The 12,973-nt window shown below is 41.5% G+C and overlaps 1 long non-coding RNA gene across 1 annotated transcript; it reads left to right on the top strand.

Annotated features, from left to right (window-relative positions):
* The first annotated feature begins 341 nt into the window (after positions 1–341).
* LOC138420011 (uncharacterized) lies at positions 342–9,053 on the top strand. Its single transcript, XR_011249153.1, has 5 exons — positions 342–507; positions 1,513–1,586; positions 2,017–2,123; positions 3,787–3,920; positions 5,971–9,053. It is a non-coding gene; the product is annotated as an uncharacterized lncRNA (long non-coding RNA).
* The last annotated feature ends 3,920 nt before the right edge of the window (positions 9,054–12,973 follow it).

The raw sequence follows: 12,973 nt of genomic DNA, 5'->3' as shown, positions 1-12,973 counted from the left end.
GTCTGCCTGCTTACCAGCGCACCTAATCTCTATGCTACAGAGGCCTGCTGCCCTGACAGAGCTCCCGGACCCTCTTCAAGCCTCTGCCCGCCAGGGTCTGGCTCTATAGAATATCATGGCTGTCCTAGGTCATCTTTGCTTTCTATAGTCATAGTTTTATCCCTAAATCATAGACAGATCAGCTGAGAAAAAGCTTGGATTGTCTCGGTGGGGTGGATTTGCTTGTCCTTGTGTTTCACCTGGAGGCAGTCGCGGTCCCGCGGGCCTGTCCTGGAAGGGGGCGTGGGGGTGGGGCGCACCGTGAGCGCGTCGGGGGCGGGGCCAACCTGGGCGGCTGGTCAGGAGCGCGGCTCACGTGAGCGGGTCTGGGGCGGGATGAACATGGCGGCGCGTCGGGGGCCAGGGCTCTCAGGGCTCGCCATTGCAGCTGGGAATGCTCGTTTTGTGGGCTCCTGGGTCCCCGTCGATTGGCATCCAGCGAGCAGAGCGCAGGGCTGTGGGCCACAGGTAAGGGAACTCAGACTGGGCGGAGCAGGGAACCATGTATTCTGCCCTCTTTGTTTGCAGTCTCGGAGCCGACTAAAATGGAGGTCGCAGAAAAGCCTCGCCTTTGGGGCCAAGGGTTTTACCGCTTTACCCCTTTGCATAAAGCTCAGACCCGCGCGGTTTTCCCAAGCAGCCTAGTGTATTGCTTCCTACAGGCCTGGAGAGGATAACAGGCAGGAAGGCCAGGGGTCTCCAGACAGAGAAAATAGACTGCAAGTGTCAGACGTTTTTTCCTCTCTCTTAAGAGGCCGGAGGAGACAAAAGAGTGCTGCATTTTTTTTCCTCCATCTTGATACAAATTTAAAAGGAGGTTTCTCAGAAAATTCTGTGTTGCCATGACCACTCCTGGCTCCACCTGAATTTAACTTTCCTCAAACCTTGAACTAAGCAATGCATTTTTCTTATGGAAATGTTTGTCTTAAGGTATGCTAATGTACTATGTATTTACCCAAGGCTCTGTCTTCAGGTCAGTTTCCCCTAAAGGCTCAGAAAAAACTTGACAAACCAGTATGTTTTACTCATACCTTGTTCTCTTAATCTATGTGAATGAAACTATATATTTGCTTGGAAATCTGCCTTTCTTCAAGATTCATGTCCATCATTTTATGGCCTGGGATGACTCATCTGCTGCCAATGTTATCTCAATGCATGCTGTGGGTGAGGGGCCTGGTGCCATTCTCTGACACATTGTCTTTCTTTCATTAGCAGACTGCTAGTGGCTCTATAACATCTGGCTAAAGACTAGCAGGGGGTACTCTTTCTTCCCCCTTTTACTGTCTATGTCAGCAGCTCTCTCGATCTCTTTTATATTTTAATAAAACTTTTTAACAGAAAACCTCTGAGCCATCAAGCTTCGTCACTTGCCCTGGATTGAATTCTCCTCTGGAGTCCAAGAATGCTGGCATCTTTTGTGGTTTAGCAACCACCTTTCAGCCTTTTGTAATTCATATTGAATCTTCATTTCAGATTGAAGATGCATTCCATGGTATTGCCAACTGAAGCCTTTTCATCGCTATGGAGTATCTGTCCATGTCTTTAAGGTATTTTTCAGCAATCATGTATCATTTCCAGTGTGCCAGTCTTGTTATCCTCATTCTGTCCATAGCAAAGTCTTTTATTAATGTTGACATGACTGAAAGGGAATCGTTTGTTTAAATTCCTTTTCAGATTGTTATTTGCTGGTGTATACAGATAACACTGTGTCATCACCCATTTGTATCAGTTTGGACAGCTTGATAGTTGTCTTTAGTTTCTTTAATTTCTCATAATTTAAGATGACCCTGGCTCATATATTTACAGTCTCACCCCTAGTCTCAGTCATTTCTTCAAAGAACTGTCCCTTTTTTTAACATTACATTATTTTTGACTGTGCTGGGTCTTTATTGCTCGTTTGTCTAGTTGTAGTGAGCAGAGGCTACCCTCTAGTTGCTGTGCCATGGCTTCTCATTGCAGTGCTTTCTCTGTTTGCAGAACTTGGGCTCTGGAGCATGCAAACTTCTAGAGTTGTTCAAGGGCTTCGTTGCCCCTGGGCGTGTGGGATCTCCTACACAGGAATTGAACCCGTGTTCCCTGCATCGGTAGGCAGATTCTTTACCACCGGGCCATCGGAGATGTTTCCTGTTCCCTTTTATTAGAGAATGATATTTAAAACATACATGTAGGAGCTCAATATGCTCAGCTGACAAATACATGGATATATATATACATGTATTCCAGCTCACCTTTGAACATATTCAGTTAAAGGTAATTTGTGATGTCTCCAACCTGATCCACCACGACATGGACATTGTAACGTTTCCTTTTGTTTATCTGTAACTTTGCATTCCAATGGTAAGATACCTGGCTTCCACCGCTTGTCATACACAGAATTCAGTGCTTGTCCCACGTGGTTACTGAAAAAAAACTGTCAGATTGTCTTTCAAAGGGGGCTCTGCATGCATTGCACCAGTATCTTGAGTATGTTTTTGTATGATAGTTTACTATCAGTATACCCTCAGTGGCCAGGTGTCTATTTCAGTCGCTACCAATTATGAATGGGCTTGTTTGCTCTAGTGTTCTTGGACAATTCGAATACAGTTTCTTTGTCAGATATGCATTTTTTTTAGGAAAACAGTTTTATTGATTGTTGGCTGTGTTGCATCTTTGTGTGTGGGCTTTTCTCTAGTTTTGGTGAGCATGGGCCATAACTAGTGGTTTGCAGGCTTCTCACTGCAGTGTCTCCTCTTGTTGAGGGGCACAGGCTCACGGGCTTCAGTGGCTGCAGCATGTGAACTCGGCATCGTGGCTTCCAGGATCTAGAGCACAGGCTCGGCAGTTGTGGCACACGGGCTCCATAGGATGTGGGATCTTCCCATCCTAGGGATCGCACATGCATCTCCAGCACCAGGGTGTGGATTCTTTGGAATCTATGGAACTACCAGGGCATATTTTAGATTCTAGTTTTCCACACATGTATCTAGTGAAAGAGGCCAGGGTCAAGAGGCATGGCAGCTGGGAATCCTCAGCCCCAGCTCTGGTGTGCTATCCAAAGCTCTGGGGCCTCTGGTGAGCAGCTCAGCTTCCCTGGGACTGTTTCCTCCAGTCAGAAATGCCCTGCTTTTGGACTGTAGCCCACCAAGCTCCTCTGTCCCTGGGATTTCTGAGACCAGAGTACTGCAGGTGGTGCCATTTCCTTCTCTGCTGCTGCTGCTGCGTCGCTTCAGTCGTGCCTGACTCTGCGCGACCCCATAGACAGCAGCCTACCAGGCTCCTCTGTCCCTGGGATTCTCCAGGCAAGAACACTGGAGTGGGTTGCCATGTGCTTCTCCAGTGCATGAAAGTGAAAAGTGAAAGTGAAGTCACTCAGTGAAGTCGTGTCCATCTCTTAGTGACCCCGGGGTTGCAGCCTACCAGGCTCCTCTGTCCGTGGGATTCTCCAGGCAATGGTACTGGAGTGGGCTGCCATTGCCTTCTCTGATTTCCTTCTCTGCAAGATAGCGTTTTGAAGATATTTTCTCCTGGATATTGCTTTTGATGAAGGAAGGGGGATCCCTTCCAGGGCTTGAGAGTGAGTTCTTGTCTGACACTGGGCAATGAGTTGTCTGAGGAGAGGAGTGCTGTCCAAGCGAGAGGCTTTATTGGGAAGGGCTGCCGGGGTGGAGGGCAGGAGGGTGAGGGAAACGGAGAGAGCCACTCTGTCATGTGGCTCACAGTCTCAGGTTTTATGGTCATCGGGTTAATTTCTGGTTTGTCTCTTGCCAGGCATTCTGAATTGGGATCTCTCTTGGGGGCACACACATCACTCAGCTGAGATGGATTCCAGCGAAGTGGATCCTGGGAGGTTGGTAGGACCTCTGAACTGGAGCCTCCCATCACCTGACCTCTCCAGAATTCTGGTTGGTGGTAGCTTGTTCGTTCCTTGTTCCTTCCCAGGCCCTCCTGTTGTAAGATGACTCCTGCAAGTGTTTTCTTTTCTCTGTTGCCTGGCCAGGGTGGGTGGTCGGTGGTTCATTTAATAGTTTGTTTTTGGTTCTCTCGAGTAAGGTCCTCCACAGGGTAAATGTATGAAATGATAAAAGGCAATGTTTTAACTAATTTGTATTCATAATTTGGTAAGTTGGCTTGTTTTGTGTATGTTAGACCTGATCACCAGACCAACGGTCATGTAGAACTTTAGTAGTTTTCTAAAATTCTATAGTTTTTAAAATGGAGTTACCTTGTTGCAAAGTTTGTGTTTATGTTCATATTTTTTTAAACAGTTATTTCTTTTTAGTTGATTGATCATTGCTTTACAATATTGGTTTGATTTGTCATACATCCACATGAATTAACCATAGGTGTACCTATGTCCTCTTGCTCTTGAATCTCCCTCCCACCTCGCACGCATTCCCACCTCTCCAGGTTACTACTGAGCCCCAGTTTGAGTTCCCTGAATCATACAGCAAATTCCCATTGGTTTACATATTTACAAATGTAGGTGTACCTGCACCCATGCTGCTCTCTCCATTCATCTCACCCTCTCCCTCTTGTTCTCCACCCTCGTCTGTAAGTCTGTTCTCTATGTCTGCACCTCCATTGCTGCTCTGTGAACAGACTCGTCAGTACCATCCTTCTAGATTACATGTTTTTCTCTCTTTGACTGACTTCCCTCCCCTTTATTAGAACAAACTCAAATGTGTTCCTTTTTATGGCTGCATTCCATACAGGCTCTGTTTGTTCCTTAGCCATGTTTTGCAGAGGGTCATGGAGCTATTCTGCTCCATTTCAGTTTGGGCTTCCAGTCTGAGTGCTCGCAGCAGAGCTGCTTCTGGGTGAGCCCTCTGAGGTCTGTGAGCGCCGGGCTGCCCGCTCTTCTCCTGTGGCCCGAAGGGGGCGCCAAAGGCCCCTCTGACCCGCGGGCGCAGGACGCTTTGCCTTTAGACTCTGCTCCGTGAGCAGCTGGCGGGAGCTTTGTCTCCTCAGGACCATCAGGGCTCAGGCTTCTGGATAACAGGGCTGCATCCAGGCTGAGAGGAGCAGGGTTGCCTCAGTGCCCACCAGCAGGGAGGCGCTGCAAGAGCGGAAAATGAGGACGGAGTAGACGTTTCCTGTGTCCAGCTGAGGGCTGACTGGGGGTCCATCTCAGAGGACTCAGGGGGAAAGAGCTCCGTGTGCAAAGCGGTGGGTTTTCAGTTAGATTTGCGTTAGATGATGTAGAGGATGAACACTGATGTTCTTCCGTGTAGGTGGCCATTTTCCTGTCACTGTTTCTTGAGAAGACTGTCCTTTCCTCTTCGCTCGTTCCTGGTTTGATTTTCAGGAACTGACCATGTACAGGTGGGTTCGTTTCTGGGCTCTCTATTCTCTCCTGGAGTCCATGTGTCTGTGTTCCTGCCAGTTCCTCACTGTGGTGGTCACTACAGCTCCATGATGTAGTTTGAAGAGGGATAGGAAGATGCCTCCAGCTGTGTTCCTCTTTCTCAGAGTCTTTTTGGCTGTTTAAGGTCCTGTTCAACAGTAGCAGTCTAATATGAGGAATACTTCTATTTCTGTGAAAAATGCCATTGAATATTATTTTGTGATTGCAGTCCGTGTATTTGTTGATGACTTTGGTTGGAATGGACCTTTTAATTCCTCATTGTTCCAGTGCATGAGCGTGGAACAGTTTTCTGTGTATTTGTGTTTTCTTTGGTTTCTTTATCAGTGCTTTCTAGTTTTCTGACTACTGGTCTTTTATGTTCTTGATTAAGTTTGTTGCTAGATGTTTTATTTAAGTGGGATTTTCTTAATATTTTTTTCTGATTGTTATTAGTGTGTAGAAATGCAAGTGATTTCTGGACTGTAAATGGTAGTATTTTATATGATTGTAAATTGATCCGAAATGATTCCGCTTTACTGAATGTAGCCTAACAACTTTTTGTGAAGTGATGTGGATCATTTTATCTGTAAGATCTGTTTCTCCTGCAGTAGGTCATCCAGAGGACCCAAGACATGGTGGTTACTAATAGACTTCCCACAGTACTTCTTCATTCCACGTGGACTCCTTCACGGGCAGTGAGCATCGCAGCTTCCCTTGAACTTCATCTGGGTAAGTCTTGGCCTGTATCAGAAAGTTTCCTGCCTGTCTGCTCTAAATTTCTTTTGTGGTATCGACATGGTTGTTTTGAAACCTAGTATACTTTCCAGTCATTTAAAATGTACAGAAAATGCCTAGCAATGGGAACAAGTGCTAGCATTTGCCACATCATCTAAAATACTCTATGTGTTTTATCCAAAATGGGTTCCTTCTTCAGAACCAGCACATAATCTCCAAAATCAGGAAATCATATGGTATCTACATTATAATGTAGTCCACCACCCCACTTCCACTTTTAGCAATTGTTCAAATGTATGAATATATCTTTTGTTTCCATCTTCATCCTTTTTTCTTTATTTAGAGTGTTACTGAGATTTTCAGTTATTTGGACAAACTTGATGGATTGAAAGCAGACATGGTGAATAAGGGTTCTGGGTGGCCTTTCCTATGTGGATTTTTTTTTTCACTGAAGATGGTTTTAATATTTATTCATGTTGTAACATGTATGAATCCTGCATTCTTTCTCCCCCCATAGTAATTAAAAATAAATAATATGCCATTTACCGTTTAGATATTTGTAAGCATACAGTGTTGTAGCAGACAACCTTTTCTTGTTTTGCAAACCAGTTTAATAATGTGCACCTTATGCGTGCTTTGGAGAAACTCAGGAAACTGAGTCAGTGACTGAAATGGCCCAAGATATCACCTTAGATTCCATCTTCATCTGAAAACAAAACAGGCACTTCCTGGTGGTCCAGTGGCTGAGACTGGACACTCCCAAAGAAGGAGGCCCAGGTTCATTCCCTGATCCAAGAACTAGATCTCCCATGCCACAACGGAGAATTTGCATGTTGTAGCTAAGTATCTGGCTTGCCTCAATGAAGGTCAACCTGGCACAGCCAAGTTAAAAAAGAGACAAATATTAAAAAAAATACAACCAAAGGAAAGGAAGGGTATGGTGGTTGTGCAGATTTACGGCTTAGCTTTCCCTATCGATAGAAAAGAAAAAAGAGTTTCAAAAGACTGTGTCTCATCCTTCTATCTGGCATATAGAGAGGATTCCTTTGAAATGAGATTTCTCTGGTAAATGTGACTCACAGAAGAGCTGTCTTGAACTTGGGTTTCAGAGATGATCATGTGTCCTCTAAAAAAATAAAAGTTAATTGGGTCCAACTGATTCTCATGCTGAGGTGGTATATTTTGTGGTAGCATTTGCTCCCCTTCACTTTGGATGTATCCCCATTTGTTTACACTGTCATCTACTGAAGACATCCTGATATTTGAAAGTTTTTAGTTATTACAAGTAGAGCTGTTGTATATAATCATGCGATACTTTTTGTCTGGATGTTTTCAAAGCTTTTTAGTAAGTGCTAGCCATGTAGTATTCAGGTCACAGGAGAGCCTTGTTTAGCTGTGGAAACATCCAGCTATGTTTCTCTGTGGCATGTGGGATCTTCTGGGGTAACGGATCGAACTAGAGTGTCTTGCATTGTCAGGCAGATTCTTTACCACTGAGCCACCAGAGAAGTTGTGCCCTACCCCCTTTTTTTGAGTTTACTGAATCTAATAGGTGTGCAGTGCTACCTCACTGTTATTTTAGTTTGTAATTTCCTAATGATATGTGATTTTGAGTCTTTTTGATAGGCTTATTTACTATCTTTATATTTTTGTAGGCCAGGTGTTTAGGTTTATACATTTTTTATGAGATTGTTCCAGATTTTTTGGTATGTTTATAGTACAATCCTTTATCAGATATGTATTTTATAAATATATTTTCCTGTGGCTTGTGTTTAAGTTTTGTGAATAAGGTTTTCCACAGTTTAAATTTCCAATTTTTTAAAGTTAATGTTATATATGTTTTATATCCTTTTTTTGGATAGACTTTAGTGTGTTGTTGTTGTTGTTAAATTTTATAAGCAGAAGTGAGGTACTGTAGATACAGTTTTAAGCTAAGATGAGGTACCATAGATACAGTTTTGCCTTTTGTCTGTTAAGAAGTTTGAGTGAGTTTGGTGTACACTGTATGTAACATTATGTCTACATTCATTTGACTGGATATAGCTTCCAATTATTTGTCTAATTGGTTTTGGAGATATCACGGGAAGTCAGTTTTTCCAAGGGAAACTGAGGTCCATGAAACATGAACTCTTTTCGATCGGTCGGAATCACTCTCTGCTATTTCTGACAGATTTGACTTGTTTGGATATCTCATATGAGTGGAATCACAGCACGTTTGTCTTTTCTTGGTCTGGTTTATTTCACTTAATCTAATGACCATAAGGTTTGTCCACATTGTCGCATTGTCAGAATTACTGACTTTGAAGGGCCGAATCAGATTCCATTGTGTGTATACCACAGTTTGTTTATGGAATTGGCTGCCATGGACACTTAGATCACTTCTGTTTGTTTGCCAGTGTGAATCATGCTGTTGTGAGTATGACGGAAGAAGTATCCATTTTTTCAGCCCCCTTTCCTAATCCTTTTGGGTACATAGCTTGAATTGGAATCGAACTATGTATTTATTCCATGTGTTTGTTTTGGAGTCATTTCTGTAATGTCTTGCAGAGTGACAGCACCATTTAATGTACTTTTTCGTATGGTGGAATACCGTTCAAGCTTCTGAATATACCTTGTGTTGCATATTCAGTCTCCCACCAATGGACACTTGAATGAGTTCTACCTTTGAGCTATCGTGAATGTCACTATGAATATTTGTGTACCAGTTTTTGTTTGAATTATTAACAAATACATTACTATATATAAAAGAAGCCACAAGGACCTACTGTACAGTTTAGGAAACTATTAAATATCTTATGATAATGTATAATGGAAGAGAATCTCAAAAGGAATATATGAAAAGCACATAATAACCATGATATTTATTGTGCCAACACTATGAGTTATCATAGCACTACTCAACGTGTATTTATACATGTCACTAAAATATTCACATCTGTAAGGATATTATAAAAAATTATATAAAAAATCAAGAATTCAAACAGAGAATAAATAAACTTCCTGTCATTGCTCATCATCATTTATACACTAATACTACCTGTAACACTCATTGTATAAGTGCTGGACTAGCAATTGACATTCTCGTAAACCAAGAGATTGTGAAGGTGTAAGGAAATATAGCTTATTGAATTCCTTAATGAAGGATTATAGAACTCTATGTCCATGAAGTGAATGAAATTCCGTTTTATTGAGCCACATTCTTACTAGAGTGATGAGCTTCCACCCCACCCAACATTAGTTCACAATGAAATCCTGCAGTCCTCTGGCCTCAATGTCTGCTTCCTGCTACCGAGAAAGAAAAGATGAGGAAGTCCTGACAAAACCGATGCTATTTTTCTTTTTCTGATTTGTAGTTTATCGCAGGGCTTGGCAAAAAGAGGGCCCAACCTGTTTTTAGAGTTCCATCCCAAGGGTTCCTCCGGCATGTTCCCTATGTTGACAAACTGCTGATTATTTTCAACAAAGGACAATGATCTGCACTTCACTATCTGTTGCTTGAGCTGGAATAGCAGGCATCCCTTGAAGTGCAGTCCTTCATGTGGAAGTAGGCATCCCTGAAGCAATAGTATAAGAGGAACACATTTATCATGTAGACATCGCAGCCCATGCATTTGTAATAATTTTTCAGTTATACCCGTCATCATCAGAGGAACTGACTTGTCCCAGTAATAACGAGAGTACCCAGTATAACAGTTCCTTGACTTATGAGTACTTCCTATGAGTACCCTTATGAGTACTTCTTCCAATGTTGTTTCTCCTACTTTGGTCATGAACAGTAGAAGCTGATGGCAGTGGTCCTTGAAATGTATGTCGATTCCCAGGTGGCACAGTCAGTAAATAATCTGCCTACCAGTGCAGGAGGTGGAAGTGATGTGGGTTTGATCTCTGGTTCAGGAAGATAACAATTCATACACATGTTTTATGTGAACCAGTTTGATACTCATGAGTTTTTTTCTTCTGTATACAGAAAAACAAATGCTGTTCAAGGACACTGAAAGAACCCTGATTTCGAAAATCAGATCTGTATTGTGAGCAATGCTTAGATATCCATGAGTCGAAGCATAGTATTATGCCTATCATCCTTGTATTTCCCTCAGTGAAATATGTTGAGGAAAACTCTTCATTCATGGTCTAGATTCACGAAGAAGCTAAATAGCATTCATCCTTTACGTTGACAACTGTGAATTTAAATCTCCTGTGAATCCTATGTGACAACCACACATACCAACATGAGTTATTAGTATAATATCAATATTTTTAGTCCTATTGTATGTCAACTAAAAAAATCAATATGTAATTGTACATGAAGTCAAGACAAAATCAGTGTAGAGACAAAATCAGTGTAAATACAAAATGTTCCATCCTTTGAGAAAGGGAGAAAAACATCTCTGTGCTTAGCCTATTGCATTTTTATGTATTGGATCCTTAAGTAGTTTATTCACCACACCCTTTGAATGATTCACAAATCTTCAGAGAAGAAAGGATCATTTCTCTTTAACAATGAGTAGTTCAACTCTTCTCAAAGCAAAGTCATAAGTGAGTCTAATTTTGTGTGAGACCATGAAAACTCAGTGTTTTCATTATGCTTGTGCTTATGATGGGAGGAGGTCTGAGAACGCACTTGTGAAGGATTATTCATACCAGTCGTTCTCATACGTATCTATTCTTTAAAGGTCGAATCACCGAGGTGTTGCTTCTACACTTGTACTAGGCTGAGTAGCAACATTCCCTTTCTCCCTAAGTGCAGTAGACGTGTTCCCAACCTGTCTGTCTTCTGTCCTCTGGAGTATGTATTGCTTGAGCTCACCACAGCCTAGTAGATGGAAATCATCAGGATATTCTGGAAACCCTTTTTATTTCAGTCTGTTCAGGAGGTTACCACTGCTGCAAACCTCTGGATTTTACCAAGCGCTTTTAACAACCTCAGATGAAGGATACAAGTCAACACTCGTGACAGCCACGGGCTTCCATGGCCTATCCGTGATTGTTGGCTTTGCTTTCATAATCATCCTGTTTCTTATACCAACTAAACTGTCACTGTATTTTTTAATTACCATTTTATCTTTGATGGTTTTTAGATCTATTATGGATTTTCCTATATATCTTCACTTATCGGTGAGGGTCTTATGTTAGTAGTAGTTACGACAACTGACTTCCTGTCTGTTAGCTGTGGCAGAATAAAAAAAAGAATGACCCACTGTATATTTTTAATATTATGTATCAATATATTATTAGTGTTATTGTTTGCAGTCATCCAATTCCAAGTTTCTGAAATAAACTTTGAGAAAAATCACATCCTTTTGAATGTCCATTTGACTGAATAGGAGCACAGAAATGTTCTTCCATAAAATTGTTTACAGTTTCCATTCCGTTTCTCCTGTTTGATGTAGATATCGGCCTTTGGTTCTATCATTAGCTTTGCAAGTAAAAAAAAAATAATTAGAGCTCGTATGGTAATTTTACTGTTAGCAATAAGTTTAGCATAAAATGAACACAGAAGAGGTTACAGTAGACCAAATATGAAAGTCAGTTTAAAAGAAAACATAGTGTTGAATGTTTACAGTAGGAATATAGTTATGAAGTTCCTTTATTATTATTCTATCCTTTCCATTTCTTTTGCAGGGGTGTTAATGTACAGATTCCAGTACTATGGCTAGAGTGAATAATAGTATCATTATTCTTGAGAGCAACTCTACTAAGTCTTCACGCTCATGTCACTCAAGGTTTTTTAATACCTATTATGTTAGTCGTGTTTGTAGTTTGTGAAGTCACATAAGTTGCATTCATTCAAGCAATAGTATCAAACAGCTATGGCATCAATTATAGATGTGAATCGATATCGAATGTGAATCCATTTCATTATTATTACAATAATAATCTACACGTTATTATTGTAGATATTCTATTTATGCCACTAACAAAGCCGTGCAGAAATAATACAACGTTTATTAAGAAAATAAGATTTACTAATTTGTTTTATTATTCTATTTCTTTAAAACAGATTGAATGACAACAGGCTTAACTTTTCATTCACTTGTATGACTATGAGCAGTTTGACCAAGCTGAAGAAGATGACTTGTTTGTAGTCTTCCTCATCAGCTCATTCCATCTACTGGCTTTAAAATCATTTAGTACAGAGCTCACCGTCTAGGTGTTCATCCAGTGTTTTGTTTGCTTATCATGCAGGATCATTTTAAAAGGAAAAGTACATGTGTATGAGTTAGAGCTCTGATCCCAAGAGTCCATGTAGAAGTTTCCCCTGAGAAATGTATCGTTTTTGCACCAATGCTACTGACATGTGTGAATGTGGTATACCACACATCCCAATAAGTGTAAACAGCTTCACATGCTACTTATTTGAAACGACCAGTACTCATGACATTCTCATTCATTTGAGGACTAAATATAGCCAACGTAGGCTGTGTTTGCCAAATAGACTTTGAAGTATTCTTCACACAGTCCTTCATCGACGCCAGTTTTCAGATCGAAGAAACCCTTGCTCCATGAAGTTTGTGAACACATATACTCATGTTTTGTTTGAGATTTTAAAGTCATTCTTCAGTTTTGTTGGAGGAATGGTTCTGTATATGCCCTGTCGGGCTTCCCAGGTGGTTCTAGTGGTAAGGAACATGCAGAACATACCCATGCAGGAGACATAGGAGATATGGATACGATCCCTGGGGCAGGAAGATCTCCTGAGGGAGAGCATGGCAACCCACTCCAGTATCCTTGCCTAGAGAATCTCATGGAGAGGAACCTGGTGGGGCCTAGTCCATATGATCCCAAAGAGTTGGACACAATGTAAGTGACTTAGCACAGCACATGATTCGTTGTCATAGCTAATATAATGGAGATGACATAAAAAAGAAGTGCCAG

This window comes from Ovis canadensis, chromosome 15 (genome assembly GCF_042477335.2).
Source record: "Ovis canadensis isolate MfBH-ARS-UI-01 breed Bighorn chromosome 15, ARS-UI_OviCan_v2, whole genome shotgun sequence".
NCBI classification, from domain to species: domain Eukaryota; kingdom Metazoa; phylum Chordata; class Mammalia; order Artiodactyla; family Bovidae; genus Ovis; species Ovis canadensis.
The sequence above is the reverse complement of the archived record's forward strand: the minus strand, read 5'-3'. Positions and strand labels throughout refer to the sequence as shown.